The sequence below is a fragment of the Rhyacophila brunnea genome, unplaced genomic scaffold, assembly GCF_057557595.1.
Source record: "Rhyacophila brunnea isolate RB1 unplaced genomic scaffold, BYU_Rbru_1.0 scaffold_16, whole genome shotgun sequence".
In the NCBI taxonomy this organism is placed as follows: domain Eukaryota; kingdom Metazoa; phylum Arthropoda; class Insecta; order Trichoptera; family Rhyacophilidae; genus Rhyacophila; species Rhyacophila brunnea.
Genome location: NW_028232816.1, coordinates 7,526,657 through 7,547,436, shown reverse-complemented (window position 1 = coordinate 7,547,436; position 20,780 = coordinate 7,526,657).

Genomic DNA, 20,780 nt, shown 5'->3' with positions numbered 1-20,780 from the left:
TGCCATGTCTCACAACCATACAGGAGCACAGGTAGTACGCACGCGTTAAACAAACGACATTTGGTCCTCACAGAATACAGCCTTGACCAAGGATGTAGGTATAAAATAATATGTTTGTTTTAATTAAAATTCGTTTTTACTTATTATGAATAATTTAATAAAGGTATCCTTTGTTATAATACTAGGGATTTTTGCTCGAAGATTGTTTTAGGAGTTTCAGTTCTCTGGAATCAAGCAAAATTCGTAGGTGTTTATTTTGTGAGTTTACGGGAAGTTTCGTGGAAACGGGTGGAAGTGAAAACCCAAGAATAGATAATAGTACAAAAACCTGTGGGGAAGTATTAATCCGGAGTGAATCATCTTCAGCTGACGATGATAAATAAAAGACGACAATAAACAATTTTCACGTCAATAACACTAATCCTTTAAAGACTTGTTTATCGACAATGTAAAAAAATATTTTTCTATCTCACAAATAGACTTTACGGGGTGGCAGATTACGCCCTTCTATATTTGGAATTCATTTTTATCCAACATTATCTAGATAATATTTTTAACCAGATTGTTAAGTAACCGGTTACTTGTGCGAATTTGAATGATTTTCGGTTAATCGATTGCAATCGTACGAACTATAAAATAAATATAACTCTCGGATATGCATTTTTCATGTTACATGGGTGGGATTAATATTTAGTGGACTGCGGGAAGGAATTTGGAGTTTGGTGGAGAACAGTTGAAGCAGGTATATAAATAGTACAGTGGGTCTATTCTATACTAAGACTTGTCTTAACGACCGCTAAAGTGATAAAGTGATAAGTATTATCAAACTTACGGTATGTTTTTATCAAAAAATTAGCACTTATTGTAACAATTACAATAAGTTGGTTGTACTGTTGCAATAAGTGCTATATTTTACCAGCAACTCTCTTGCTACTGTTAAAATATAGTGAAAGTACGTTCACAAAACGCTAGCCGAAAAGACAAAATAAGTTGTATATGTATGTGCATATGGAAAATATAAAACATAAGTAGCCCATAATAAGCTTATTCTCACATAGAGACGATGAAGGTGGAGTCCCATGACTGACGTATTTTAAAAAAATATCTATAATTGACTGTGCAATCGTAGAGCAAGTTCTATAAGTGCACCAGTGAATAATTTGCAAAGTGACCCCATGACTAATATATTTGGGAAGTCATCATCAGCCTGAATCTATCCACTGGTGGACGAAGACCTCTCCAAGCTGATTCCACTTCTCTCCTTCTCCTGTTCATTGTGTTGCCACGTACATACTTCCGCAGAACTTTATCATTTCATCGATCCAGTGGCCTCTACGTCTACCTTGCGGATGTTTTGTACCTCTTGGATACCACTGGATGTGTAATATACTGTATAAATTATTTGCCGTTCTTGTATAACTGACAACCAACAAAAAAATATTTGTGAAATACACTAGTCTTATGATTCCGATTTACGAAGAATTAGGCGATTTATTAACAACTAAGCTCAATTTATTGTCGATGACTCCAATAGCTAAGAGAAGAATTTAGGCGAAGAAAAATTTATTGTGCTGACCAAAAAATATTTCGAATTAATAGATAAACCAGGTCTTAAATTTAATGTAAGGTACTCGATTAACCGATTATTTAAAGTATGAGTAACTTGACATGCCTACAAGTATCATTGTCACAGCTTCTAAAAAATGATGAGTTTTATACTTGGCATTGAATTATTTTTAACATTCCTAGAATGGGCGTAGAACTAAATCAGCGAGAAATAGTCATATTTAGGTCGTAATACAAGTAGATGAATAATAATTATCAGTGACGTTTTGTAGGGTAGGCAGATTGAGCGACGCTTGGGGGCGGCAGTTACTCGAAGGGCGGATAATTGAGGAGAATCATTCGGTATATATAGAAATAGGTAGTACCTAAACCTAGTAGTAACGGAAATAATATGTTATATATATATATTATGTTTCCATTGCAAAAATCAGCTCACTGGTTGGAAACAAAATATATTAATTAACATAAAAGGTTTAACAGGACTGTAATTTTTTGTCGGGTTTGCGATGTCTAGTTTACGTCCGCTGTCCTTAGACGACATGTTATTGATGGCCAGCAATGACACGTGCAGATTTGCGAATTATATTTAAATTATAAGTACCTAGGTACATACTTACCTAATTAATTAATCCAAATATTTTTTCCCAGTCACTCAAGTCAGTCAGTCAAAGTTGTCGGGTGTGTTTTTGAATATATCTGAAACCGTGGACTCGCAATATTGTCTATTGAAGTAGAGATGGCATCTAAATTATATTAAGTGGCATAGGTACTCGTATGTTTTGTTAGTAATGTATCCATACAACAAATTTATTAGATATTGGAGTCATGAAAGGATGATAAAAATACTGTAAGTATACAAAAATGGGGTGGCATTTTGGCGCTGCCTAGGGGCAGCATTTTATCTAGGGACATCATTGATAATTATGACCGTTAGCTCAAATATTAGATGCCAAACTAATGCTACCGAAATCGGTGACTTTCTCCATAGACATGTCGATATTATCGATGCTAAGTTAGCCCCAACCAAAATGTTCTAACGGGAATAAAAATACATAACACGTCACGTGTTTATCTCACTGTCACTAAGGCGTTTTAGTATGAATAATCTCATACTAAAAGGCCATCCATAGACAAAAACTGTATACGGATTAGAACCGTGTGCCACGGTAAACTTGTGATTTATGTTCATAAAAAAATATTTTCACTACGTTTGTAAGTCTAAGTGTATCAGTGGCGAAGGGTGGAGTTAGGCTGTTAAGATTTGCACATAAATAGTGGTCACTAAATTTTGTCAGTCATTCATATTTGTTTTCATAGAATTAATATTACAATAATTTACGAATGGCGTTAGTTAGTTTTTAAGATTCAATTAAACCCTGCAAAAACTAAGCCATAATAGATAAGAGTTAAAAAATACTCACCTATCTGTAATATAATATATTACAGATAGGTGAGTATTTTTAAATTTAAATTTAGATTTAAAAAAATGAACCAACAATATGTGTAATATGTATTCTTAATCCAACGAAAACAAATACGTATGATTGAAAAAGTGTACACAATTTTGTCGTATCGCCCAAAGTATACCAAAACTATTATGTCTTGATTAGGCAGGGTTTAATTGATTTTTAAAACTAACCGACACTACCTATAAATTATAGTCTTAGTTAAAAAAAAAAAAATACGTATGACTAACAAAGTTTAATGTGCACTATTTATGGCGGATGTTAATAGTTTACCTCCACCCTTCGCTACTGAAGTGTATGCTATAAACGGATACGATCAGATTCTTATAATATACTTTGTGAAAATATATTTCTATTAACAGAAATCATAAGTTTAGTATGACACACGGTTCAAAACCGTATACGGTTTCATTTGATGGCATCTAAGTTGCTGAATTCGGCTGCGTAAGTAAGGCATCTAACTTTTGAACTTACACCCCTAATGGTAACTATGCATTACGCTCCAATAGCTAAGACCCACCAAATCTTATAGTAGTGTCAATCGTTTTTCATATATGTGTATACACTACAACCGGCCATGACGTTAATCAATAGTGTAGTTAGTAATATAAGTAAAACACCCAGATTTTGATGAAATCATATAAGTACTAAATATAATTATAGTGACCTTACCGAAAATCGAACCCAGAGCCCCTGGATAAAAGACCAGCGTCTGACGCACTGTGCTACAAAGGCCGTATGAGGTTATGTTGGGTTAGGTGTTAAATAATATTAGTGGAACCGTTTTCGTTTCCTCGTGACTTTTTGTCATTAGTAAATATAATTCAAATACAGTCAAAATTATCACACTGACAATATTTGTATAAATAATTGTTACTTTTACATTGCATTATGAATTCATTTATGATCTGAAATATTCTCTTTATTAATAGTAATATATAATTTATTCTTCAGTATTTTCAAACTTATTTTAGGAAAGCTCCTATTCCGCAATATGCTTTATATTCTATTAAGATTGTATTTTTACCAGAGTTTTAAAAAATATCAGAGTCTCCTGTGAGTTTTCCGGGAATTGCAATTTCCATTTTTTATTTGGCGAAAATTTCCCGTCTACCGGAGGATAAATACAATTTTCACCTTTAATAATTTCACAGAATTTCCAAAATCAATAGCGACTTTTAATTTTCCAACGTTACTTTTTAACGAACAGAGGCGCATCTTTTTACAAACACAAAATTACATTAAACTTTTAATGTGTTAACTCTAAAAAATATTTATAGAAATAGAATATTGTTTATTCAGAAAAAAAACACAGTGTAAATACAACGTCACAAGTTACAATATACAGTAATTAAAGGTCTAAGTGCTTAGTTTCACCTTATGTTTTTTTTTTCACTGACTATGTTTAGGCGGGGCAAGTGGAAACTAGGTACACGGCGCCTACAAGAATCCCTGTTGCTCACCACTCTTCTTACCAGCTATGTAGCTGAACTATATAAATACCAGTAGCGAAGGGTAGAGGTAGGCTGTTAAGATCCGCCATAAATAGTGGACATTAAACTTTGTTAGGCAAACGTTTTTGTTTTTATTAAACAAAGACTACAATTTACAGATGGAGTTTGTTAGTGTTTAAGCATCAATTAAACTCTGCCTAAACCAAACCGTAATAGTTTTTATATATTTTGGGTGATACACCAAATTATGCACACTTTTTCATTCATATTTTTCATTGGATTAAGAATAGGTACATATTACACATATTGTTGGTTGATTTTTTAAATTCATTAAACTCTGCCTAAACCAAACCATAAAAGAAAAAAATACTATTCTATCTATAAAATAATCAAAGTTATATATGATTTAATTGCATAATTTTAGATATTTTATAGATAGCCGAGTATTTTTTAACTATTATCTATTATGGCTTCGTTTCTCAGGGTTTAATTTATTTTTAAAAACTAACCAACACCATCTGTAAATTGTAGTCTTATTTCAATGAAAACAAATAAGTATTCCTGATAAAGTTTAGTGTGCTCTATTTATGGCGGATCTTAACAGCCTACCTCCACCCTTTGCCACTGATACTTACTAACGATATTTAGCCAATTTCGAGAACCCTGGAATCCATTTGGCCTTAAAAAAGGCAAACCTGGTTTAGATTCTCGGCATCAATAGCACGTGGCCAAGATAGGTCCAGCGTCGCCTTAAGTGTGACGTGAGGCTGTACGGTCCTTTCTTTCACCTAATAGTTTATAATATTATTACTATCGACCGAAGGTACTTGATGGAATTTGAATTTAATGGATTTAAGTTTTGTACTGTTCCGTTTGAGTCTATAATAGTATACAAAAAAGTAGGTATCATGTAAGAATATTATTGAATATTAATTGCTTAACTAATAACTTCGAAAGACTGATATCATAGATAATATCGCCTCTGTTCTGGCAGAACACACTAACTGGAGAATACTAGTTTTGAGTAATTTGACTTTGAAGTTGTTAAAATGTTTGAAATGATCTATCATGTGAGTTTATTAAGTAATCGTAAAAAGGATGACTTTTAAATAAAGACTTTATTTATTAAGAAGGTTTCCAGACGGTAAAGTTTGAAATAAGGAACATTTTGGTATAACTAACTCAATATGTCATTTTTTCGAATTAGTGACTTCTGCCAGAACAGTGACGAATTTATATCTCATCATTTAACTCCATTAATTCCCAATACGTTACCATTGTTCCCAGAATGGACGATTTTATATCTCTTGAGTATAGTATTTTTATTGTTTATATTAATTACTAATGATATATTATTAGGTTTTGACGATTTATTATACGCCTATCGAGTGTTTTAATATTGATAAGGTAGGGGGTTTTTTACAAACACTTCAACTATTCATAATTTGTTAGTTATATTTTTTATTGTAATCCTTGACTTAATAGGTATGTGATGGGGTTTAAGCGTCGGCATATAACGTCGTAGGTCCCATGTTTGAATCTTGGGTCTGGCAAGTACCTACACATATTTTTTTTCAATCTGTGTGTGAGTCAGAGTATGGACCTAATAGGTTGAGCAAGTGGCTGACATATATTATTTGTAAAAACAAAATCTGTTAATACAAACCTCCAGTCTGTGGAGGCCCATATGATCTTATTATGATCGAACAGAACAGTGACAAAACAAAACATGACAAAACAGAAAATGACAAAACAGAACAACGATAAGGATTCAGGAAAAATATAAATTTAATATTTAAATTGTCCTATCTCTATTATGTTGAAAGGTTTTAATAGCACAGATTTTCAATATGCCATAATAAATCAAATTATATACCTAATTTCTGCATTACTAATCGCTAGAAAGCCTCAAATAAACGGAACTTTGCCGGCAAGCTTCGGATATTATCACATCTTAATCAATATAATATGTTTAAAATGAATGGGTGACTAGGTACAACAAAATAATGACCTAACCTAACCTAACCTAAATAGATTCCACAAAAATTAATGTTTAATTTTTCCCCTGGCTGTTCTGTTTTGTAATGTTCTGTTTTGTCCGTCTATATATCTCGTTCTCCAGTTTGACCCTGCAGTGAAGAGCCATATAGAATATGCAAAACTTGATAAACGTCAAACTTTCATTTCTCTTTGCTTAGATTTAAGCACAATATTTCTACCTCAATAAAAAGATTTTCAAAGCGTGATTTGCAAAAGAAAATTCGAAGGCGCGATGAAAAATTCATACAATATTTTTTATGCTAGAAATAAAGGAAAATATTTCCTGCACAGGAAGATCTTTTTTAATTTAATTTGTGTATTTAAAAACAAATCAATTATACTTACAGATGTACAGTACAACACCAAATTACTATACATTTAAATTTAAATTAATATTAATACTGTGACTGTCGATTGTTCCGTGAAAATCAAGCAGTTTCAGCAGAATCCATGACATACGAATCGCTTTCAAATAAATGTAATTCATTTAATTATTGTGTAGTAAGTGCAATTTCTTTGTATAAGTACCTACATTTTTCACACAATCGAATTACAACTTAGTAAGTGATGGCGCTTATAGCAGTGGACTGTATAATTTGAAGGTGATATGGATTCTGAATCTAGGGGTGGGTGCGATTTAACAGAATGCCGGACACTGACCTTTATGATGATTTATGATAGCTCCGTGTTCTGGTTGCACTGTCACTCACGCGGTATTGTTTGTTTGGGTTACCCGGTGCGCGGTACTTGACGGAACACTATTTATGGATGATATAATATGGGCTGGATGGATTATGATAAGTTGTATGATTGATGAGGCGACGTTCACTCAAACTGTAACAGGCTTAGTGCAACAAAGATCGAACAGATATATTTTGAGTTAACTTTTGAGTTACGCTGTAGGTAGAAAGCGACGATGAAGTACAACAACACTTGCCTACGTCCGCTTGCTGGATGTCATTCGAGCTAACTGCCAGTCTTTCGCAATTATGGTCGATTCCTGACCCGTCATTGCTAGTAGTCTGGTCTTGTGACCATAATAAATAAGGGAATTTGAGTAGGGGGGACTAAGGATGACTGCGACCATAATTTGGCTCAACCAGTAAGCATTTTTTTTACCTCAGCGATATTTATAAATGTTTTTTTATATTAAAAATGTAGTTTCTCATTAAATTTTTAAGCTACTGATTGTAAGCATTTTCCATCGTGACGGGTTCAAAAAAAGGCTATCGCGATGGAAAAAAATCACGCGATCTTGTGACCTCGTAATACATACTCCGTCTCGCCAAGTATCTGATGACATATCTCACTCATCATTGGTCACCAAAGTGACCCCGAGTTCTACGCACACATCATCATCATTTACCACTTACACTCAAAATACTAATAAACAATGTTATTCTTATATAATTTAAAAGCATCTCAGATATGGCCACTAGAAAAAATCTTTGAAAAAAATACAACGCCTAGCGGGACACGATCCCGTATCCACTGGATTCGCGCCAATATGCTTTACCAACGTGCATAATAATACGGTGCCTATTATCTTGGTATTTAATAAGCATTAAAAATTAATATTATCACAGCATACACCAATATAATATATATTCTTACCTTACATAGAATCTTTTCATGAAATTATTTCTTGTAGCGTTATTTTCCCTTAGGCAAGAAAGTTGGTCTGCTCTACAAGAAATTACAATTAGAATTCGTCATTGAGAACTAAATTTCAATTCGTTTTAAATGTAATACAGATATTTTTCTCTGTTATTCGTTTAGTCTTGCTAAGAATTCTTTTGTTTAAATTTAAATTACGTAAAATAAAAACCGCTGTATCATTTATTATTTATTTGTAGACCAAAATAAAAGTACACGAATAAATTTTACTAAAACTTTGAATAATGTAATATTACATTCAGAAATACTTTTAAAGCATTTATACTTTATATCTGTATCAGTGTTGCCAACTGTGGTTGACAAAAACATTCCAGACGGGGTATGAAAACAAGGGTAACCGGACAAAACAGAACATGTCAAAACATAACAGTGACAAAACAGAACAGCCAGGGGAAAAATGAAACAATATTTTTTGTGGAATCTATTTAGGTTAGGTTAGGTCATTATTTCATTGTACCTAGTCACCCAACATGTTATGAACATTATTATGTTCAAAATGATAATATGATGATAAAAATGATTATATTGATTAAGATGAGTTATCCTAAGCTATATAATTTGATTTATTATGGCGTATTGAAAATCTGTGCTATTCAAAATCTATCATCTATCAACATAATAGAGATAGGACAATTTCAATATTGAATTTATATTTTTCCTGAAAGGTCATAGTTACGTTTATCGTTGTTCTGTTTTATCACTGTTCTGTTTTGTCATGGAACCGAAAACAAGCTATTTGCCATGACAAAACGCTAGATTTTGTAAATTTACTTGTTCTACTAAGAACGAATAGCAATTTTAGCAACACGAACTCGCAGGTTATCGCCGCTACGTGAAGCGATTCACCACGATTTGCCGGCGATACTTTTGGAAACTAACTCACACATATGTAGACTTTTTATCTTACTCTAGCACGTGTCACAGAGATTATAAGGGTACCGAATACTTTCTCACTCGCACTCATGCATCGTTTTTGTTCAGGCCTTGGTTCAAATGTATTCTGTCTACTGCATAATTGAATGGCATAAGAACAACATAGATATTCTGATCAATTGAGATCTGGCGAATATATTATGTACGTAAAATGATAGCCGTAACGCAGTTTTAAAGTGAGTTTTCCGCCATCTCGAGAGTCCGACTTGTTTAATCTGTATTAACACCAGGAGACTTAAGCGCGAATAAAAATTGAGGTGCATGTCGCCCACTGTCACGCTGTCGCGGCGACAAATTTAATTTATGGTTTCGTCATTTTGCAGAATAGTTTGAACGATCACCATCCCTGTAAATTCACCGAAAATGACACTGATGAAGAGTGCCAACTATAATGTATTAGTAATTTTAATTATTATGTATGCTTTCAAATAATTTTAACAGTTTCTACGTGTGCGTACGTTCCAATTACTTGCGACATAACATCCATAGATTATATTTTGAACAGAACCCAACCTGCAGACCATAGATAATAGACAACATTCTTATAGAAAATACATAGTACCTACCAACCGCTAAAAACAAAAAAAACGTGATATTGACATGACAGTCGAAAAGTGTGGGCATGTAGAAGATGATAGAAACGTTCATTGAGTCGTGGAGTGCAGTTCAACGTGAGGTGACCTCATTGTTGTTCTGGTGATTTCAGCAGATTTTGCTAACTTACAATGTTCGTTTAAAGGTTCAAAATGGGATGGAAGCATCAGTCTGATAACATTCTAAAACCAAGAAAAACGACATTACACACTTTTTTTCCGTAGCGATAACTTACTTTGGCTTCACGTGATAGTATGCGACATGCAGCTCAATTTGATCAGAACTTTATTTGTCGATACGGTGGTTCAATTTCTGTTTGTTTATTTATTCAACAATAATTATTTGCGATTTTACTATAAATCCAGCCGTGATGAATACGATTACATAGTTATATGTCAAAAACCTGGCAAACCGTTGGTTTAAAAGGTAATAATACAAATCATTTTTGTCAATTTGTAATTTTCGTACTTATTAATTTATTATTAACTTATTTATTATTAATTTCGTAATTATTTCCTCTTAATACACGGGGGTGTATATTTTAAAACGCTACAAATTACAATACCGTCGAGATTATTTATTATGATGATGTCGTGTAAGGCATCTATAAAAAAATCTAAACATAGTATGCGTTGACATTCTGTCCTCTGTATACTCTTTAGAATCATTTGTGCGTGGTCCGGTTACAGTAATAGATTTTTCGAATTCTAAAAATAATTTATTTAATTTAAGAACGTCCCAAAAAGCTCTGACTATGGAGGTTTATGAACTTTTATTTTTTTTTCTAATTTATATTGTAGTTCAATCAGTAGCCACAGAAAAAGTTATCAGTTGGCGAATTCAAAAATGCTGCCATTATTTAAACCCGGTAGTTGACGTTATAAATGACTGGTTCTAAAACCACACGTATCAATAACGATGGTCTTAGTTGGTAGAGTGGCCGCCACCTAACCTTGCCATTTGAAATAGATTTTTTTAAATTACAGCGTGAGTAAACCAATCAAGTGTTTGGAATTTACTAATACAATAATTATACGTCGTACGTGAGTAAACCAATCAAGTACATGACTTTTACTAATACAATTATATGGTTGCATATACACACAAATCCTTGTCACTATGTACAATGGCAAGGTTATCTGGAGGATACTCTAACTCGTGAGGACGGTTACAAGTAAAAAGTGTAAACAGCCACAATATTTTTTTTACGGCCACCATCCATGATGCTATAAACGTGTCTGAATGAATAGACTGTATTGCCTTATTTCTTTATTCTAATACGAAGCAACAAGGCACCGATATAGTGCTTAAAGAAATAAATTAAAATAATAGTTATGAGTATTATGACGTCACGGATGCGCTGGGAAGAAGGGATGAAGACCGATGCAAGAGATCTACTCAACATGGGTTGTTGCTCTACTAAGTAAATGCTATATCAATTAATACATTCATCACATGTCTTCGGCTATATGCATAGGTTTATATGTTGGCTTGGGCACTAGTCAACTGATTTTCGGATAAATATAAAATTCTGGTGTTGAATTGAAACCAAAATTACACAAGTCAAATAATTATCTATAGAAAATATAAATTGAGTTGGTACATTTTGAAAACAACTCGGAAAAAATATGACGCCCGTCGGTAGTCGTGCCCGCATCCATTGGATTCGCGCCAATGTACTTTACCAATTGAGCCACGTGCGTCCAATCTTATTACAATTTATTTGTGTCTTAAATCACGATATCAATAATTTCTTTAATTACCAGCCGACGTCAGGATATCTCAAATTTTTAGTTATAACGTATTTGCTAATAATTAATAAAAAAAATATATTTATTCAATGAATCATTCACTAGACTTGAGATTACAGGGCTCGAAATGGACCGAAGCGCACCGGAGCGCCGTTTCCATTCATAAAATTCCTAAAAGTATCGCTCCGTCTTGTGGAGAAAATAATTTGACCGTATAGGTAGATAAGCCATATAACAAAGAATCTAACACACTTATTTTTATAGAATACACATCAATTAGGTAACTATGTACTTATATATTTATCTATGAAAATATTTTCTTAAAATTATCGAGCACTCCGGTTCGTAAAATTTTCTATTTCGAGTGCTGCTTGAGAATGAAACATTCTTTATTGAACATACGTAATTTGAAAACACCTCAACGCCCGTCCACTGGATTCGTACCAATGTACTTTAAATATAGTTTTGTATATCGTTACTTCTTTCCGGAAAATAAAAAATGTGTTGAGTGTCGATTATATACGCAAACACGAAAGTCTATCAGTATTAAACATGCGTATTATTTTATGTAAACTATCAAATTGTGCGAGGCATTTATTGTATACCTATCGTATGAGAAGCGTCGCAATGTTGCAATACAAGAAATATTGTCGAAATATTCCACAGACAAATTCAAATAAATTTAAGTTGAAATGGCACATAACCAGTTCAACGACCAATCAGAGTTCAGCGATGCCCCAGCCAATCAACACTCGAGGTGCGAGATTATTTGTCACTGATGTCATGTCATTATTTTCAAATTTCATGTCAATTCTACATGATACTCGTATTTTCAAAACAAAAGCAATCGTCGTTTTTGAGTCGACATATTTTGTAAATAAAATAAAATATTATTATAATTATGTCAGAATTATATCGATGTTCGGTGTTTTTAAACCATATTGATAAAAAGGTTTTGCAAATCGACAACTGATAAAATAAACTAATGGGTAAGTCTATATACTTTTATTATATTTATTATGTTTATATCTTTTATACACTTGTCCTTTGAAAATTCTTCAGTCGTGGCATCGAAATAATGATAATACGTATTGTAATTTTCACGTTTGCAAATCTACTACATAACGCAAACATAAATATAATATAAAGAAAGATGTTTTAGTAAATAACGTATAAAAAATGTATATATTATATTTACGCATTCTTATAAAAGTGTAAATTGCGACCATTGTCAAGTTATTTTTTGACATTACATTTTAAAATTAATGTTTCAGAATCTATTTATTTTAATTTATATTTAAATTAATTTGATGTCGGTCGATCGTTGGGTTTTTGGCTCACAGAATAACAGCAAGCGATGAAAATTTATAATGAAATCAGTGAAATCACACAAGGAATTAATGAAGTCATCAATCTAACAGGAAGTGCTGATAAATAATTACCACCAATGGATTATTATTACATCATTATGTCCCCATAAAATTATGTTTTTATTCATAATGTCAATATTATTATCATTTTAATAAACTGTACCTATCTGACTTTTATTTATCTAGGCTAGTTTTTATATTTTTTATTTGTGAATACTTTTTTGGATTCTCACATATTCACGCCAATAGGTGATGCAAATTATATGGGGAATCCTTTCGTATGGCATTTACGAATATATAACAGACCATGGCCCCCACATCCTGAAGCGAACCCCCAAGCCAAGATGTTTGACAATCCCCCCACCGTTCTATATGGTTAAGGGTAGTATGGTGTTCTACTGGAGTGTTCCCTAAATGGTATTCCTCGGAACTCCAGAGTTCAGCGAGGTAAAATTATGGGTATTCCATGTGTTTTTAACTTTTTTTGTATCTTTAATTAAATCCACTTGAATTATTGAGTTATCGACACTCGTCACCATATTATGGAATAGGGGATACCAAGGTGGGTTCACACAATTTTTTAAATTTTTGGTGATAAATTGCTCAGTTTCACTACTAAGATGATGAAAATGTATATATTATATTAATAGCATATTTCATCATTTCCTTACATTTAAAAGCAGTATAGTAGCAATTAATTACTTATTAGTGAAAAACCTATTTTGAGGAAAGGGTTCAAACTGTTAGACCCGCCTAGTACCGAGGTAAGTTGAAACGGCAAATAAGGTGGGTTGAAACATTAAATTTTATATATATTTACATCATAATACAAGGCTTTTTAACCGAAAAAATTGTTTTAATTATTTTTCTTCACTTCTTTGACATCCATTAACGTAGTAGATAAACCAACTAACATAACAGTTAAAACAATATTCTATGCGATCAATAAATTCAAAAAAAATTAACAATTTAATCAAAATGTATTTCTAGTTTAAATTAAAATCTGAGTTAGTCATAGTATACCAACAACTAAATGTGTTTCCTGCACTGCCAAAAGAATCTGATACCAGAATACCTACCTACATGTTTAATGATCCATCTCGCATAATATAAATAAATTGTATGTAATATTGAGGTGAGTTGAGACATTTTGTTTAAATCGTTATAAAAATAACGATTTTGAATTTCAAATGAAATTATTTCCTGCAATATATTGTAATTTGTGACAAAATAAAGTTTAAGTAATTATAAAACTGAAATAATTCTGGTACAAAAATATTAAACTCATATTACTGAATACTTTCAGAAAAATAAATAAGGTTCATCAAAAAAGTGGCCGAAAATTTACTTTAGTTGATTTTGCAGCTCATAGGTTATGGTTATATCATCACAACCGCTTGTCACACAGCCTTGGCATGTACCAACAGGTCGGTGCACCTGTTAAAAGAGTTCACACTGCAATATATTAATTAAGAAACACACTAAAAACCATTATAAAATAAAATTCTATACGTATCTACAATATGCATTACCATTTAATTATATGAATTATTCATCATCATGTTTAATTGCCTCACATAGCCATATAAAATGTAAATATTCCTCAAGTATAATAGCGCCACATGCGAATTTTTCACTATTACACCAAATTTGTGGTGTGTGATTATCTCACTTAATTGCTCGACCCGCTACGCCGGGCCTCCTGGCTAAAGCCCTGTCAGCCCCCCCCCCCCTTTTGTGGGGGCCATGTAACAGACGTATATAATATATATACATACGTCTGTTAATTATGGTAACTTAGTTTTACATAACGTTGGTATTCTATGCACCAGCGCATCTATTCTATACACAAGACTGCTTTCGGCAGCTATCTAGGGTAGGTTTGTATCGACGTATTAGCACTTACTGCAACAATTACAATAAGTTAGCCGTATAAACAGTAAAAACTGTCTATCTCGCTCTAAAATTTAGCACAGCCAAGAGAGGTTCTGTTAAAACATAGAACTTATTGTAACAATTACAACTAACTTATTGTAATTGTTACAATAAGTGCTAATGTTTCGATACAAACCTACCCTAGATAGCAGCCGAAAGCAGTCTTGTATATAGAATAGATGCGCTGGTCCATTACCGACTCAAGTAGAAAGCCGATACATCAGTGTTGCCATCTTTTCAAAGTGGAATTATAGTACAGAGTCTACAAAATTATAGTATTTGGGGGGGAAATATAGTACGCGTTGTTATATTGTGTTGAAAATGTATAGATTTTTTGTGTCTCAGAAAAAAAACGGAGAATTTGAGAAACTCCGAGACCCCTTTTTATTTATGTAGGTACCTACATCTTCCGACCAAAAATGCTTTCCGAAGAATTCAAAAAATTTCATTTTAAACCAGTCAAGGATTTTTTTAATACGTTTTGCGAGCAATTTATTTTCCAAGTTCTCCAAATTTTCTTATATTGCGAAATTATAGTACTTTGCACCAATCTATCGAACGAAAATATAGAAATTTTAGTACTTTTTCATGTTTTTTCCGATATTTAAAATTAAAGTATTTTGGGCGTACTATACCTGTTTTATATCGTACATAGTACGCGGACCAAAATTATAGTACATATACTATAATTATAGTACGGTTGGCAACACTGCGATACATTCACAACGACTGGTCCTACTTTTTCCGCCCCTCCCGTTGTTGTATATGTATAAACTGTCATTGCCTGTCATTGTTCTATAGAGTGCTCATGCTGACACGTCTGTTGTGTTCACACAGGAAATGGTTTGATTCGAATAGATATGTTACATGATTAATAATACACTAGCATTAACACACCTTCTACAAATGTAATGCATATATCAATGCCACATATTTTTTTGAAATCGATATAACCACCGGTTTTGTCTGAAAGACTAGTCTGACTGACAGTGCTGATGAATAAAAGGAATGTAAGTATATTATTATTTATTAATAACACTGATAGTTAATATATTTGATTTGAGATTTTTTTTTATAATTCAATTTGAAACGAGAAAGGGCGAATCAATATGTCAAGTAATCTGGGATCTGATTTTGACAGCTGAAAAGTGGACCACTCGTTGCTTTTGCTAAAAGTTATGCTCAGGCTTTATTGATCTAAACATGGCGGTGGCTGGTCTGATTATGATGTATTTATTAATACCAGCTATTAATTTATTGCAAATCCAACACTTGGTCACAATCGTTTCGTTATCATTCTTCATACGAACTTCTACCCTTATCCATAAGTGATTTCATCAATCTAAATTTGAATCTTAAATGTTTACTCTTCTGAACAGCGACTGAAGTTTCGTCATGAAATATTCACGCAAATGGCTACTTAACTATTGATGATTCTTTCAACAGTCTCCTGAAGAATTAATTCAAGCGGGTGGACTTTGAATTTATTGAATAAATTGTGGATGACTTTAATCGATACCCTGAAACAGGGCTTTTTCTGTGTCATATCCACAGAACAGATAATAAATCGAATACCGATAGGCTATATTCAATACGCCGCATCTTGATGCAGGGTTTTGAATGTGTGAGTGTCCTACAAAAAGGAAGCACGCATTATGCACGTGCAATAGTGTGTGTAATACACCAACATTAAATGAGCGTAAATGCATAAACCGAGAGGAGTTTTTAGTATTCGACGTAAAACGTATTCTTAACACGTGTGTAAGTTTAACTCGGATTCTTCCTTACTCGAGTCGGTTACCTGCTTCGCCTTACCCGTTACGTATTTCAGTTCCCATTATTTCTGAGTTCCCTGGTCATATCCGTTATCTGAAGTCGGTGATGTAAGCCTGTGAAAAAAAACAGTAAATACGTATGTTTAACTTTACTGATACAGTTATACACCTTCTTAAAACCTGACATTATAGTATATATTTCGGCTAGCTATATAATATTACGGAATATGCCTAACCGTTCTTATTTATTATGCTTTTACTTAATGTGAATGTGTATTTAATAACATTTGTCATTAGGTAATTTCATTCAAATTCCCAACACGTTACCGTATTCCATTGTCTACGAATAAAGATATTTTAATGTTATTACCTATTGAATGTATTAATAGTACCTATATAAATTACATTTGACTGTGTTTAGGAAAAAGGGCGTAACCTTTCGTAATTTTTCGAAAAGTGATTTTTATTAGATATTAACAATGTATACAACTAAATATACATTATGTAAAAAGGAAGTAAGCCGCAAATGCCGATTTATTATCTAAATCCAGATTTTAATTGAGCTTTAATTAAGTTTTAATTTAAGGAAAAAGGATTTACACTCAATTTTAATGATTTTCTGTAATAATTTCTTTAATCATTAGTAGATAGAAAAGATATTACACCAAATCATCAATCAGCATGCACCCAATGTCTGTGCCTATTTTTTTAAAATAATATTAAACCAAAATCATTCAAAAAACGTTTTTTGCCTCTCCTGTAAAAAAAAAAATCTGTGTGGGTTACGCCCTTTTTCCTAAACACGGTCGAATTATTTACTGCGGGTTTTTACAAGCTCGTGCGGTGTTTCTCGCCCCATGGTTGCGTGCTCAGTTATATTGAATGAACGATCTCAACTGAAGCCCCGGATTATTGAAATTCAGCAGAAAATCCAAAAACTATTGGTTTAATTATTAGTATAAGGACATATTACTGCGAATATTACACGAAGTGGGTTGAGTCACTGACAAAACTGTGTAGCTACTCGATGCATTTGGTTTTATTCAAGTCAGTAAATTTTGTATCGTTATTAAATTTAAAATTTGCATAAACGTTAACAAATTGGTTGACAGTTTATATAGGTATATTAAAAAAATGTTTTTATTGATACTTTACTAGATTTCTAGGGATTACTGGTTATTTATTAAAACACAATTTTTTTTGTACTTATTCTACTTTTTTAATTAATAAATTTGGACCGGTTTCGTTCGCCTCAAAGGGACATTTTCAACTAAATAATAAAACAGGTATTATTAAACCAAAACAACATCATAATGGCGACACAAATAATCTACCAATACGTCACATTATCCGTCCAATAGTACTTTGTTACTAACAGTAGGTGTTTACCTTGTTTTATTATATTAAATTGTTATATAAACAATAATTAGCTATATTCGTTGTAAGTGTATATTTTCTATTGGTGAGTGCGCATAGTGCCTAAATATGCTGAAAAGCGAAACACAGGTTGCAAAAAATGACTCAAATGAAATGTTACAAGACTCGAATCAATTAGTATTTAATATTTCGATGGTTTTCCGTACCCACCTGGAAGAATATTCTAGTCTAGATCCACAATGTTTTGTTAATTTTAACACCACCTCTTGAAGAATGTGTTAATATCAGCGCTCGAAATGGAAAAGTTTACGAACCGGAGCGCTCGACATTTTTCTGAAGACATTTACATATTTATCAAATTTTATTTGTATTTCATAAAAATAAGTGTTTGATTATATGGATTATCTAGTTCAGACGGTCAAATTATTTTGTCCACGAGACGGAGCGATAGTCTTACCGATTTCACGAACAGGAACGGCGCTCCGGTGCGCTCCGGTCCATTTCGAGCCCTGGTTAATATGGTGTTATATACACGATTTTGAAATGGAAGGAACTCCTCACCTCACCCTTATTTGTATGTATAGGAATCAGTTACAATTTGACTATTATTTTCTTCGCTTTCGTCTCTCCTACCTTGCAAATATAATATCAATTATATGTAACTCTGCTATTTTCTTGGCAACTCTTGTGAGGGGTCTCTTATCCCCTTTGCACCTTGCTGAACTTGCTGGTAGAAGGTTGCGGCAGTTGTATCGTATCCCATCAGCATCTTGTTGAACTTGCTGATCAGAACTTTGCGTAGTTTTCTTAAGTCGGATATTCCTACTGTGGGAGTGGTGGATGAGGAAGTAGTCAGAAGGAGAGATGAAAGTCAAGGTTTGGTAGTTGAGGATGATGATGAAGAAGTCGAAGATGGATGCAGGAGCGAGTTTTTCAAAATAATATTCTTTTTATTGAAATAATCGTTTGCGTCAATGAATGACTGACTAAGTGAAGAACGGATATGCGGAATTTATTATTGCGGTCACCTCCTTACCGAGTTTCCTATAATTTGACACTACGGAAAATAGATATTTAATGTGTAATTACTAGTTGCCTCTAAATCTTTATCATACTCATATCTACGATATAAATATCAATTCAAGTGAAACCTTTCATCAATGAAACGAATAGGAAAACTAATTATTAGAAAGGACGTCTTCTAGATTATCTGGTAATGAATACTTTTACGGATCCCACGTACAAAGCGTTGAATGAAAATCAGAATAGATACAAATATAACAATATAATATTTTAAATTAAAGATACTCCAATATCACTTCGTGATACGATACATTCCAAAAATGTGCATAAAAATCCTGGCAAATTTCTTGGTACTAGGGATTCCTATCCCGAGATCCCGAGCTATTTTCGATACCTATGAATCCCGGGATTGATTTTTTTTATCATTTTTTATGGAAAATAAAATAAAAACGAAAATATAACAGAAAAAATACTTTTAATAACAAATAACTACATTAGAAATAAACTGAGTTTGAATGAAGTTTGATTTATACCCATGTGTAAGTTGCCGATTCATTTTATTTTTTCATATAAATTGATAAAAATGAGAAAGATTGGAAAAAACAATGCTTCGCACTATTAACAAAGTAATTCCACCATGATCTCATACGTTTTACGGCAGTTTTATATTTGGCTGACTAATTAGATTTATGAAGCGGATATGAAGTAAAGCAAATCATGGTGTACTATTTTAAATCTCTCTAACCCATTCATTAAGTGTTTACTATCAGAAACAGCAATCTCATATTAAATTCACATTATTATATATAATATTATTTACTCCATTAAACTTATGTATTTCCAAGATTGAACGAATACAATATTAACAATAAATGTCTTAAATAGTGTAAATTATACTAGATTTATTTTTGACCGATTTTATCAATGTAATTTGTAAATATATTTTTTTATATTAACAATAGAAAATAAATGCCAATCCCGGGACCAGTCCCGGGATCCCGGGATTGTCAAATTGTAATCCCGAAATCTCGGGATCAGAATTTTCGCTCGGGATTGGATTCCCTACTTGGTACCGTTTTCCCAGCGCACATATATATTCATAATAATATGATGTAGGATACAAAATAAACATGAAAGCTGTCATATATACAAGCATACAAATGATTTTGACACATTTGACAAATGAAACATTTCAGTTAACTATTTATGGTTTTTTTTTTTTATCTTTGGAAATTTCTATTTCCACAAACAACATTGGCATACAGTATACACATGTGTAAAGTTATAGCAAACAACTACTGTTAAAATATTTTGCAAATTGCAAATGAAAAAGAATCTCTTTGTTGTCAAAAACATGTAGGTACATACGAGTAACAAAAGGAATAAAAAATAAAAATCACGTGACGTTAAGAAAACGATTGCTGATTTCTAACGAAAAAAATTTACCTACCTATGTAGAAACTATTTGTTTTGCTTTCACTTTTCTAATTCAAAATGATATTTAACGGCCCACATGCTCAGCGTACGTCAAAATGGAGCTTTTATGCTATTTTCAAAGCATGATCCTGGATATTCCTTAAACGTTGTAGATAATCTATTTATATGATTATGAAGCCTTATTATCCTGTATATTTATTTTAAACAGTTGATGACTGCATAAAGTATTTTTATTGGGCAAGATTTACACATTATTCGTTATGTTATTATTCCACAATATTACTGCAGTAAACACGTATCTTGACTTATGAGAAAGAACTTCAGTATAATCATCTGTCGAAGTTCAGTATTCTGTGTACTTACAAACACGTAACCCAACATA